Genomic DNA, 13,258 nt, shown 5'->3' with positions numbered 1-13,258 from the left:
CTAGTAAATTAGTTGTTAATCTTAGAGAACATAAAAAAACCTTTTTTCCGGTCTGTTGATTTGCTAATCTCTTTTGCCGATAAAAGAAGGTGGCAATACTGCTCCCTTGAATCTGTTCCTCCCTGTCGTCATGTCATCAAGCTCTACTACCTGTCACAATATAACGGACCACATCAACCAGTTAGAATCTGCTTCATATTGTCCATGCCGCCATTTTACCCTCTGATTTAACCCTTCGTGTGAACAAGTTGGCAATACTGCTCCTTGAATATGTTCCTCTCTGTCGTCATGTCATCAAGCTCTACTACCTGTCACAAAATAACGGACCACATCAACCAGTTAGAATCTGCTTCATATTGTCCATGCCGCCATTTTGCTCTGTGATTTAACCCTTCGTGTGAACAAGTTGGCAATACTGCTCCCTTGAATCTGTTCCTCCCTGTCGTCATGTCATCAAGCTCTACTACCTGTCACAATATAACGGACCACATCAACCAGTTAGAATCTGCTTCATATTGTCCATGCCGCCATTTTACCCTCTGATTTAACCCTTCGTGTGAACAAGTTGGCAATACTGCTCCCTTGAATCTGTTCCTCCCTGTCGTCATGTCATCAAGCCCTACTACCTGTCACAATATAACGGACCACATCAACCAGTCGGAATCTACATGATATTGTCCATGCCGCCATTTTGCCCTTTGATTTAACCCTTCGTGTGAACAAGTTGGCGATACTGCTCCCTTGAATCTGTTCCTCCCTGTCGTCATGTCATCAAGCTCTACTACCTGTCACAAACTAACGGACCAGATCAACCAGTCGGAATCTACATGATATTGTCCATGCCGCCATTTTGCCCTTTGATTTAACCCTTCGTGTGAACAAGATGAGAAAGAGAATATATTTGCTTTGTGTGGTTTGTGTGTTTCGTTGAAAAACCACTTGTATGACGTTATTATTATTATTATTATTATTATTATTATTATTATGTTTTATTATGTTTTATTGCAGACACAAGACCATAGCGTACAAACAGTTAAATACTGAACACGGACATCTGAGGTCCATAAAATAGCTAACGTTTGATTGTTACTGGATTTGATTGTTACTGGATTTGATTGTTACTGGATTTGATTGTTACTGGATCCAAGCCTTGTTAACGAGGAGTATGATGCTCCGCGCACCATTTCGCGGAAAGACATTACCCTGTGTGTGACAAAAATTTCACTAACACCACAGCTATATTTTAAGTTCACCATTCACCTGAATGCATTGCTATACATTATTTTCAGTTTGATGAAACTTTTCTGCGAATACACTGACCATAGTGAACAACAATAAATATTTGAACAACACGACTTACACAGCACTTTTTGACAATAAAAGAAAAGTAACTGAACTTGTGAAGTATGCCATTCACTACAATACAAAATTTTCTGCGTTGTTTGTCAATATCATCAGTATCACTAAGGTCGTGTGCAGTCACATGACTATGCTCCGCGTACCTTTTGACATACAGCATGATGTCTCCACAGAGCCTCAACGGGGGTAGGGAGTAAGAAGTTACTATAGCTGTTTGGAGGGGGGTAAGAAGTTACTATAGCTCTTTAGAGGGGGGGTAAGAAGTTACTATAACTGTTGGTGGCGGGGGGGGGGGGGGGTAAGGAGCTACTATAGCTGTTTGGAGGGGAGTAAGAAGTTACTATAGCTGTTTGGAGGGGGGGGGGGGGGGGGTAAGCAGCTACTATAGCGTTTTATCGTTATTACCAAGCATACCATTTTCTTAAAATTATCAAGAATATCATGTGAGGTTGAAAAGTCAGAGGAGATGTCTAACAAACGCTGGAGACTTTGCCGATAGGCATAACAACATCTTCAGCATACGTTAAATGGTTTAGGAAACGTCTAGCAATATTACATCAGACACCTGCATTACTTAATATAGGGCCTACATCCAAATCATGTAAATATACAGAAAAAAGAGCAGGTGACAAAATCCCACCTTGACCCACTATAGATCTTCTCAAAATTAATCATCATCGCCCATCTAAAGCTTTCTTTCGAAACTATGAAATCTTATTACTGTTTTTTTTGCAGATTACTAAGCCGACAATCTGCTATTACATTACAATGGCGCAATATTTTATTTTAAGAAAAAATTACTACTCTGCATGTTTACTAGTATATACCACGTCTGCTATGTGTGCTATTTAAGTATATATGCTCCATTGTTACGGGATAGAACAAGCTTACTAAGAGATTTATTTCCGCCGTTGGTTTACGATATAAAAAACGTTTGACGCAGTAAAGAACTGTGAAATTACTGAATCCCCATTTAGCGGCAAACGATTGGGTACTGAACCAAAGAGACAGCAGATATACAATACATAAAGGTACACTATAGTCGATGCAATTTTGCAAAGGTGTCCAAAAATGTACCCATTCAACCGCTTAACTGGCGTCCATAAAATAAGAATACAGGACTATCGTATCATCAAATATGTAAACACCTGTGAGTTTTAGCAAACAGAAATCGTCACATATGTACACACCTGTATGCTTTAGCAAACATAAATCGTCACATATGTACACACGATTAATCTTTTAAAAAAAAGGAAATGGTCACATATTTACGCACCTGTGGGTTTTAGTAAACATAAATTGCAACACATGTACACACTTGTGCGCTGTAGCAAAAAAAGCGTCACATATGTACATACCTGTGTGTTGTAGCAAACAGAAATGGTCACATATGTACACACTTTTGTGCTGTAGCAAACAGAAATCGACACATATGTACACACTTGTGTGCTGTAGCAAACATAAATCGTCACATGTCTATACACTTGTGTGCTGTAGCAAACATAAATCGTCACATGTCTATACACTCATGTGCTGTAGCAAACAGAAATGGTCAGATATGTACACACTTGTGTTCTGCAGCAAACAGAAATCGACACATAGGGACACATTTGGGTGCTGTAGCAAACAGAAATTTTAACATATGTACACACTTGTGTTCTGTAGCAAACAAAAATCGACACTTATGTACCCATTTGTGGGTTTTAGCAAACAGAAATCGTCACATGTACACACCTGTATGTTTTAATAAACAGAAATTGTCATATATGTACACACGTGTGTGCTGTAGCAAAAAGAAATCTTCACATATGTACACAGTTGTGGGTTTTAGTAAACAGAAATCGTTACATATGTACACGCCTGTATGCTTTAGCAAACAGAAATGCTCGCATATGTAGAAACTTGTTGCTGTAGCAAAAAGAAATCGACACATATGTACACACTTGTGTGCTGTAGCAAAAAGAAAGCGTCACTGTAGCAAACAGAAATCGTCACATATGTACACAGTTGTGTGCTGTAGCAAACAGAAATTTTAACATATGTACACACTTGTGTGCTGTAGCAAACAGAAATCGTCATGTTTAAACACCTGTATGCTTTAGCAAACAGAAATCGTCACATTTGTACATATCTGTATGCATTAGTAAACATAAATCATCACATATGTACACACTTCTGTGCAGTAGCAAACAGAAATCGTTACATATGTACATGCTTGTATGGTTTGGCAAACAGACTTCGTCGCATATGTACACACGGGTGCTTTAGTGAAAACATTCGTCAGACAAGTATGAACTTTAGAACATATGTAATTAATTGTGCGGTATAACACACAGAAGTTTGCTCCCATGTACACACTTGTGCGCTTTAACATACAAAATTGTTGCATCAGTACACACTGGTGTCTTCTTGCAGACAGAAGTCTTTTCATATGTGCACACTGGTGTGTTGTAACAGAGAAATATTGTTACAGATGTACACATTGATGTGTTTTTGATTGGTGTGTTGTAAAAGAGAAATATCGTTACATCTACCCGATGATACATGCACTATGTGTAAGTTACAGTTTGTATGATTGTCGTTATTCACGTGATCTCTGTATTAAATAACATTGTACAGCGCGTTATTAAGCCCTTGATCCGGGAGTATCCCCCACATTCTCGTATTCACCAGTACTCCTTAACCCAGAAGTATCCCCCATGGCCTCATAGACACCATTCTGATCGGCACCTGTAGGGTTTACCTGAGAAAATCAAAAGTATTACTAGAGCAAAAGCTTACACAGAGTAGTTTTCTACATTAAGAAAAGAGATTAATTTCACAAGAAAACAGATCTGTGAGGCTGATATGTTTTTGTGGGAAAAAGGAAAGCACATCCGAAATAAACTTCAGCCAGTAGGGTAAATGTCTTATAATGATTTTGTCTCGTCCTGCCCTCAGCCTTAAGCTAAGTGACTGGCTCGAGTAAAACATAGTTGGTCTATACTGGAAGATATAATGTCACCTAGTAAAATTGGACCGATTGACCGACAGACAGACAGACCGACAAACAGACGGACGGACAAACAGGCAGAACGAGCGTCTTATATAGCTACTCAGTAAAAGTTAAAGTAGAGTAATTGACAGAATATTGCAGAGTAAAGGATGAATACCATAAATATTTTTCGAGTGAGAGATGGTAATGATAACCCACGTGACGCTAAACGTCGAATTACTACCCTTATCAGTGATGGACATCCTGAAATTTCACCTTTAAATAAATAATAAATAATTGTAGAAAACTGGTTGTGGTTGTAAAACAAGAGAAAATACCGGGTGATTCGCTGTCTCAAACATACAAAATATACTTACATGTACAAACACATTTACGATAACTAAAGGCATAGTAACTTGTTGTCAGTCTGACAAAGTTATTGGATTGAATGACTGAAATCTTGGGGTTTAACGTCGTACTTAACAATTTTTCTGTCACAAGGCGAAGAGGAGTCATTAGGTGTGTGTACATATACTGTGTCTCCTTGTGGCAATGCGAATCCATGCCGCCAAAGTGCTGCCGTCACTGAAGTATCATGCAGAATACACCAGGCATGACACCCCACCCAGTCACATTATGCTGACAGCGGGACAACCGTTCCTTTTTCCTTGCTCTAACATCTCAGTGCTGAGTGGCAAACCGAGCAACAACAAGTACCCTTTAAAGGTCTTTGGCTTCACCCGACTTCGAGGCGGATGCTCTAACCATTAGGCCACAGAAGCGGACTGAGAGTTATTTGAGGTCAGCCCGACAAAGTGCTCTGAGGTAGGTCTGACCACAGTTTCTGTTGGTTGACTCTGACAAAACTTTTTTTCACAATCAGCGTGATGAAGTTTCTTTTCGTTCTCACAGTTTTGACCACGTCCCTCTGACAGTCTACACTGGTGAATTACTGGTTGATTTGGGAACGGGAAGAATCCGCGTGGTTAAGACGCTCGCCTGTTGTTATCCTATTTTTGCAACAGTAAATTTCCAGATCCTTCCGCTCTGTTGGTCTCCGGATATTGGTGGCAAGAACCGAGTGACAGGGCTCTCGGTGTGATTTTAAAGATAATTTGTCGCAGATCGCACGTCTTCCACCAATTGTCCGATATATGTGTCAGAATATATATGCTTTCTTTACAGCAATGTACCAACGAAAACTGACGTTGTACGAAGACGAATAGTTCAAAGGCGTACATGGAAACGTAGAGTAAATTGTATAGGCAGCGTACACGGCGTCAATTTTAGTGCACAACTTACAGACAACAGCTGACATCAACTTAAAAAGATTTGGTAGTCGCCTTCAGTCGATTACACACAATGTCTGTGGAAGAGAGTACACCCCTACTCGCCAAAGCAACCGTATCAAATGTTGTCCACCAGGTGTAAAAGAAATTAACTAGACCTAGTCGGAATACAAATGCACAGTGACCATCGAAATCTGTGTCGAATAATTTGAAAAAGTATTGACTGCTTTTAGCGGTAATGAAAAGAACAGAAAAACAAACAACAGAATTTGCAAACGACAAAAAATAATAACCTGGTATGTGACGTATCGAGCTTGTGTCTCTTCTCTGAGTCGACTGCGAAGCCTTTTCCATTTTAAGACAGACACAATGAAGCATAGCAGTAAAATCACACAGAGAAATGACAGGATAATGACAGCGTCCGGAAATCCCGTTGGGGCACAGGAACAGACAGTTAATTCACCCCCTGAAAATGAGAGCATCTAGTAAAGATAATGAAATAGTGAAGTGTGTTGAGCCGGAAATTGCAATCAGAGCCATATCTCGAGCCATTTTAGTTCCGCGAAAAGTTGGGGAACCCAAACTAATCAAGATGTATTGAAACTAACAAGTAAACTGAACAAAAATACGGTGGTTTACCTTTACAAAGTTAAGTTTTCTTAAGATTACTTTCATTCACAGATATAAAAAGGTCTAAAAGAGCATCACTCTGAGTTGCGTTTTATAAAATTTCTTTCTGTATTGACACAATGTCACGTTTAAATTTTGGAATCAAAGCTTTTAATTTTGGTTTTTAGATTTGGTTCTGGCAAAAAGGTAGACAAACGGTTTAAAACATGGACTTCTTATCTTTTACTAAAAATACTCGTTGATTGACATGGGTCAAAAAATTCTATTCCCGTAACACACTTTGCTGTCTCGCGACACATAGAAATCCTGTAACAATCTGTCAAACCTTCCGAATACAACATCGACGTATACATATACATGACATCTCTGATTCCCCATTCAAACGACTCGTGCTATGTATTGTCTGCTCTCGGTTGTAAAGAAGATCTCGCGTGGAACAAACCTAAGCAATTCGAATTCACTTATGTCATTCATTTAATCCTCTTTGGAATATTCCACGGTTCCTTCACCGGATTCTCCCGGGACATAAGCTAAAGCTTTTGTTGTTTTCTGAATTCGTACCAAATGTGATGTTTTATTATAAGTGTAAAGGCCAAATGTAAGCAAGTGGTGTTATGCACTTTAAGCAAGCTCGTGGGAGGTAACTCCGTTCTGAGCTTCTAGTGTTACCGCACAGTTATCTACTTTGTTCACAATATGGCGGCCTCCATGCGATAACGAGTTCTTCAATCCTCTACTCGTTGTTAGCGACCGTGGAAAGAATACCAATCGGTACGTTGTATAATGTGTTTATCGTCATTATAAACAGTAACATTAAGCAGAAATCTGCATATCTTTTTACTATTGCATATTTGTGTTATTTTGGTACGTGTAGCAGAGCGACGTTGCCCGCATCCTTTTGTAATGTAAACAGATAGTGAATGTGCCACAGTTGTGCCACAGTTCACAGTTCACGGTACATTAAACGAGTAATATGATGTTTTAGTCATATAAATAGTAAAACAGTATCATGTAGCGCTCTAGAATATATTCTGAATGTTTATTATACTAATGTGTGATCCCAGTAATGTAACAACAACAACAACATGTAATAGGCCTACATCAATCAGTCCGTGTTATTATTCCCTGTATGACTGTGACTGATACAACACTATTCCTTTCTATGTTACAGTCAATCTGTGTAAGCGATGCAAACCATTAATACTGGTACTCAACGGAGTGCAATAAAACTGGGTGAACATGCAGACAGTATTGTCGTGATTCCTTTACGATCACAGTAAGATGAGAGTGATATTCATTTGCCTCACGGAGTTATGGCCCCTGAGCTAGATGGCCGCTAGATAGGACACAGACCCCCATTACAACTTCCGTTTTTCGGTAGGGACGATTGTAGTTCTGTGAATTTTAGGGTATAAAGTCTTTTTTTGCTCCCAGGCGTCCATTTTTGGTGCACAGGTGCATGCTTGGTATTAAAATGCTGGAAACTGTCTAAACTTTGAGGAGGTATGAGCTTTATTGATGAAAGTTTGAAATTCTGGGCGAGAGGACACAAGGTGTGAGGTAGTGATGAGGCTGCGAGTGACGTCCCCTTGGCGTTGCTAGGCACGCCTCCCAGCTGCCGGCATGGAAAGGTCCAGATTTTGACGGTCAACCTATGTCAAGATTTTTATGGCTTCTTTCTCACAGGCTGGGCCAGGTATGCACCAAAGCTTAATGGCCACGGAATGTTTGGGACTGAGCTACAGCGCTAGACGTTAACATTGTCGCTTATGGAAAATTAATGGGGGTCCGAGGCCTGTACTGACGAAGTCACCAAAATGTGAAAAATGTCACTATGCGCTTAGATTTCGCAGCAGCCTGATAATTTTTGGTGGGTATGTCTGTGATGTGTTTTGCATTGATTGGGCCGTTTCATAGCTTCTTGGGGCTATTTACATTTTGAAAATATCCATTTTGATGAAAAATCGGTAAAATGCTGTTCAGCGTAGGGTAGCATGTGTATAGGCATCCTGAAATGAACAACATGCAACGTTCTAGTATTCCTACGCTTGAAAATGGAGACGTTCAGAGCAGAAATTGCTGCAAAAATTGAAAGTTTCAGTGTTTATAGTGAAAACGGAGCCTGTCGAGTGTGGACTGGACCATTGACGAGGGATGGTCGATATGGTCTTGCCTCCTACAAAGACCCCGTCACACATCGATGGAAGAAGAAACACATCAGTAGACTTGTTTATATGGCCAGACAGGGGCTGTCACATTTAGATCCCAAGCTTGATTGTTCACACGTGTGCCACAACACACGCTGTGTAAATGTGGACCACATAAGCTTGGAATCACATTGTGTTAACAATAACAGGCAGCACTGCTGTCTCGGCCATGGGCAGTATGCAAGTTGCATGTTGCATTTAAGACTGAGCAGGTTGGTTTCCCCTCATTAAAAATAATAAATAACAGATTGTTTTAGATTTTGCTCAATTTCTGTTATCATTTTTTAATTTCTTTCATAAGCAACAACAGCAGTGACAAATTATATACAAAATTGGCGGTTACAAATATCTAGTGTATGTGTGATCTGTTTGGGTGTTGTCCAGTTGTCCCTTGGCATAGTCAGTTTTTTCTTCTGGATTTGAAAGCCTGTACTCAATGTGCTCTCGAAGTTTTCTGGCTGTATTGCGGAGTGATCTCCCCTTAACTGTCTGTCGCTTCTTATAAACCTTGTGGTACTGGTTCACCCTTTCAATCTGTTGTACTGTTCTCTCGCTCCTAGGTGAAATACTGGCGCCGACAGCTTGGAGTTTGGCAGCCGTGGACTTGTCCTGGCCATTGTTAAGTCTGTGGATTGTGGACGCCGCCCTTCCCTCCATATTTCTGCTGTAGTTTACATTCTTGGGCAAGGAGACGCTGAGTGATCTGTTGACAGCTTCGCACTTTTGAGTGCTGGTGTTCATCCGGAGACTGGTGACGGCTGTCTCGCTCAACCTCATGTGCAGTACTTCGGTCAATAGTTTCCTGTCGTTGTCATCCATGTTAAAAGGGCAGAGTTTACTGGTGGATAAAAACAGGGACCTCTCCCACCAGCTGCTGGTTTCCCCTCCGGAGCAAACCACACTGTTCCTGCGGCATTTGGAACAGTCCCCACCGTAACACCTGACCGTTGCATCCACAACCCTGGGTAGGCAAGTTTTTATTTTCCTCATGTCACCAATGTGCTCAGACATAAGTTGAGAAAATATCAAGCTACACCTGGCCTTAACATCCTGACTCAACACCTTCTGTGCTTTCTTCCTGGCTTCCCTCGTTCGGCCCTGTCCTTCGAACATGGCATCACTGAACTTAGCCTGGTTACATTTCTTGAACTGGGATCTACCAAGGTGCGTGGGGTCTGCTAACCGTTCGACCTCCCACAGTGGCTCGACCAGTCGGATGCCGTCCTCCACTCCCTTGGCTGACCTGGAGTCGCCGTCTGTGGTTACATGTTTGGCTAAAACACCTTGCCTCGCCAATCCCTCGCCAATCTCGTTCCCCATATTATACTCGGACCAGGGGGCATGTGGGTTTGTGTTCGCTGTGCACTCCTCGTGTCCTCCAGGGCACTTTACTTGGAAGCCTTTTCCTCTTAGCCAGGACCCAGTCCAACACAATTTATTCTTCAGTGCTGCGGAGACAATGTATTGCTTGTCTGTTGATGTCTCCACAGCCAGGGAAATTGCTTGTGAAGCATTCTGGCCCGGTTTCTTGGGACTGGTTATGGTAATGCTGTTGTAGCGAGTGTCTGTGGCCAGATCTATTGTGCTGTCATCCTCTCCTCTTTGCCTTTTGTATGCCTTTACCTCTTCCACCTTATTTGCCATATCCTCTCTGTTCAGCTTTGCGATTGCAGATGCGACATGGTTTGCAGTGCGATGCATGTTCCTACGAGTGGCAGGCGGCACGTCCATCGCTGCAAATAGGAGTCTGGCTCGGGTGTTCCCCATTGGTGTGTCCTGGAGGCCTACTTGAAGAGCTCGGTTCACCGCCGCAGCTTTTTGGCCAGGTCTGTTGCATTCTACCTCTTTGTAGAATTTGTGGAAGCCAGATACATAGTCACAGTCACAGCACTTAAAACTGAACGCCCAGGCTAAACCCCACTTTTTCTCTGCAGCTATCTCTAACCTGGGCAGTGGACAGTGGTCCTTGGTCTCACTGTGCTCAAGCATAACTTTGTTCCATATACACACCATTTTCTGTATATCTATGAGTCGCATTCCTTCAGCAGCCCATTCCCGCTCATGTGTATCTCTGTCTGATCCAGCCGTGGAATCTACCTTGCACCGTCTTGGCCGCTGTATTCTCTTTGTGTCAGGCTGGTGTGTTCTTACAGCCTCCTGATTGGGCTGGAAATCTGTGTCCATCAAGGAACACCCAGGCACAGGATTCAGCATGTCTGTAACTGCTGACAGGTTATTTGAGCCATTCTGGGCCTTTCCAGCTTGAAATCTAGACTGTTTCCTCTTTCTGTCTCCCTTCATGGTGTTTTGGGGTAGATTGTTTGCCTTGTTAACTGTCAGACTGACCAATATAGGTGTACTTGGTGGCTGCCTGATTGGAAATGTTAAATTCATATTTTTCCTCTCTGTTTATATATTGTAGATGCCAATGTGACACCCTTTGATGTTACTGTGCAGAGTAATAACCTGCTGTGAGACAACAGCAATGGTGCAGGGAGGTTTTTGCATGGTGAGCTGGTCAGCCAATCAGCAGTCATGGGGGAGGAGGGCAGGGGGGGGGGGGTGCCTGGCTGGGTGGTCTTTTAAAGGGTTTCATCATGTTATTCAGTGGGGAACTGGGATACTAGTCTTTTCTTAAGTCCTGTCCACTAAAAAAGTGCCTGTGATTAGGTCTTCATCACCTTGAGGCATTATTCTTGCTTTGATTTTGGTCACAAGTGATTGTTCCGAAATCGTGACAATCCGCTTTGATACCCCCTACCACACTGTCAGTCAATTTTTTTCACATAGTTGCTGAAGTAAATGTCGTATATTTTGACATTTAATTGTCAGATAAATTACCTATATTTTGATGTATGCTTTGACACTTTTGGCTTGTAACTTTGATATTTAAAGCTGCTCTGAGTAGAAAAGTCTTCTTAAAAATGTATATTTCTCTAAATGGTTGCTTTTGAAAAGTCTAAAGTGCTCTGTCAATGTGATTTTTTTAACTTTTCTTGCAGATAAACATCTTGTCTTTCCAAAACAGTTGACCTGATGGAGATATCTCGAACGGTATATGCACTGCAAGGCTTCAAAGTTTACCCCTCAGAGTTTTTTCACCCTGGAAAAAAGACACATGTTCAAGATGGGGGTACCCCAACTTGAATTCATTCAACTCCAAAGTTTCTGCATGTATCAAGCCCTAATTTTGCCTGTGAGGTTCAGAAGTGTCAGGAATTGTGTGGTGCAAAAATTATTGATTTTGAAAAAAGGTGGCTGGTGTGATAGGACACAGACCCCCATTACAACTTCCGTTTTTCGGTAGGGACGATTGTAGTTCTGTGAATTTTAGGGTATAAAGTCTTTTTTTGCTCCCAGGCGTCCATTTTTGGTGCACAGGTGCATGCTTGGTATTAAAATGCTGGAAACTGTCTAAACTTTGAGGAGGTATGAGCTTTATTGATGAAAGTTTGAAATTCTGGGCGAGAGGACACAAGGTGTGAGGTAGTGATGAGGCTGCGAGTGACGTCCCCTTGGCGTTGCTAGGCACGCCTCCCAGCTGCCGGCATGGAAAGGTCCAGATTTTGACGGTCAACCTATGTCAAGATTTTTATGGCTTCTTTCTCACAGGCTGGGCCAGGTATGCACCAAAGCTTAATGGCCACGGAATGTTTGGGACTGAGCTACAGCGCTAGACGTTAACATTGTCGCTTATGGAAAATTAATGGGGGTCCGAGGCCAGAAGTACACGATAGCTGAAGTTGTATCACACTACAACTACAGTCTTTAGAATTCAATATCATCTGGTTGCTATTTGTCGATATCACGCATTCCAATACAACAGTTTCCATCCAACTGTCTTTGTTGTGACGGCGACTCCAACGTGTCGCATTACTATCTGTTTTATTTTTCTTAGTAAAACGCTATAATCACAGTAATCGTGATTTTGAGTAGTGAAATTATGTAATTGCTTGGTTATGTTTTGGCATGAGGATAGATTATCCAATGAAATAAACGATTCATGAAATATACGATTTACCGTTATACGAAATAACCAAAGTTACTTGTCCAACCTTACCTATAGGTGTCTGACAGGTTCTCCCCTTCCGCCGGTCATCACAGCTTCTCAATCTCACCTGACGTCAGACAGGTTCTCCAGTCCCATCCATCATAACAACTTTCCAGTCTTTCCTATAGATCTTGACAGGTTCTCCTCTCCCTCCGGTCATCACAACTTCCCAGTCTTACCTCGCAGGTGTCGGACAGGCTCTCCCCTCCTACCGGTCATCACAGCTTCCCAATCTTACCTAATGTCTGACAGGCTCACTTCTCCCTCCGGTCATCATAACTTCCCAATCTTACCTTGCAGGAGTCGGAGAGGTTCTCCTCTCCCACCGGCCATCACAGCTTCCCAATCTTACCTGATGTCTGACAAGGTCTGTTCTCCCATTTTTCTTCACAATACGTATGTAAGGTCAGCGTGGAGAAACATATCACCCTGGATAGTGACACAAAGGTATCTGAGATTTCAGAAAGAATCTTTCTCACTGAAGTAAACAATCTATAAATTTTGTACACACCAATGTTTGACTGTCTTAAAATTGTGTTAGCATACACATGTTAGGCGCGAGTATTTTTAACTTCTAGTTTCCAAAAATTTAGCTTTTCATATGGTCCCTATCCCTTGTTTTAATGCTTAGTTCCTTATTAATTGCTGCTTTTACTTTAAATTTAAATCTTTTGGGTTTTTACTAAATCCTAAATGCTGTATATAACTTTCCACAGCAAAGGTAAAGAAGCAAAAAAAAAAGAAAAAA

At 41.5% G+C, this 13,258-nt stretch overlaps 1 long non-coding RNA gene across 1 annotated transcript; it reads left to right on the top strand.

Moving 5' to 3' along the window:
• Positions 1 to 7,604: 7,604 nt before the first annotated feature.
• On the top strand, positions 7,605 to 12,166 carry LOC135463865 (uncharacterized). The gene is made up of 4 exons (XR_010443606.1): positions 7,605 to 8,122; positions 9,020 to 9,424; positions 10,882 to 10,968; positions 11,462 to 12,166. It is a non-coding gene; the product is annotated as an uncharacterized LOC135463865 (long non-coding RNA).
• Positions 12,167 to 13,258: the final 1,092 nt, after the last annotated feature.

The sequence above is a fragment of the Liolophura sinensis genome, chromosome 3, assembly GCF_032854445.1.
Source record: "Liolophura sinensis isolate JHLJ2023 chromosome 3, CUHK_Ljap_v2, whole genome shotgun sequence".
In the NCBI taxonomy this organism is placed as follows: Eukaryota; Metazoa; Mollusca; class Polyplacophora; order Chitonida; family Chitonidae; genus Liolophura; species Liolophura sinensis.
The sequence above is the reverse complement of the archived record's forward strand: the minus strand, read 5'-3'. Positions and strand labels throughout refer to the sequence as shown.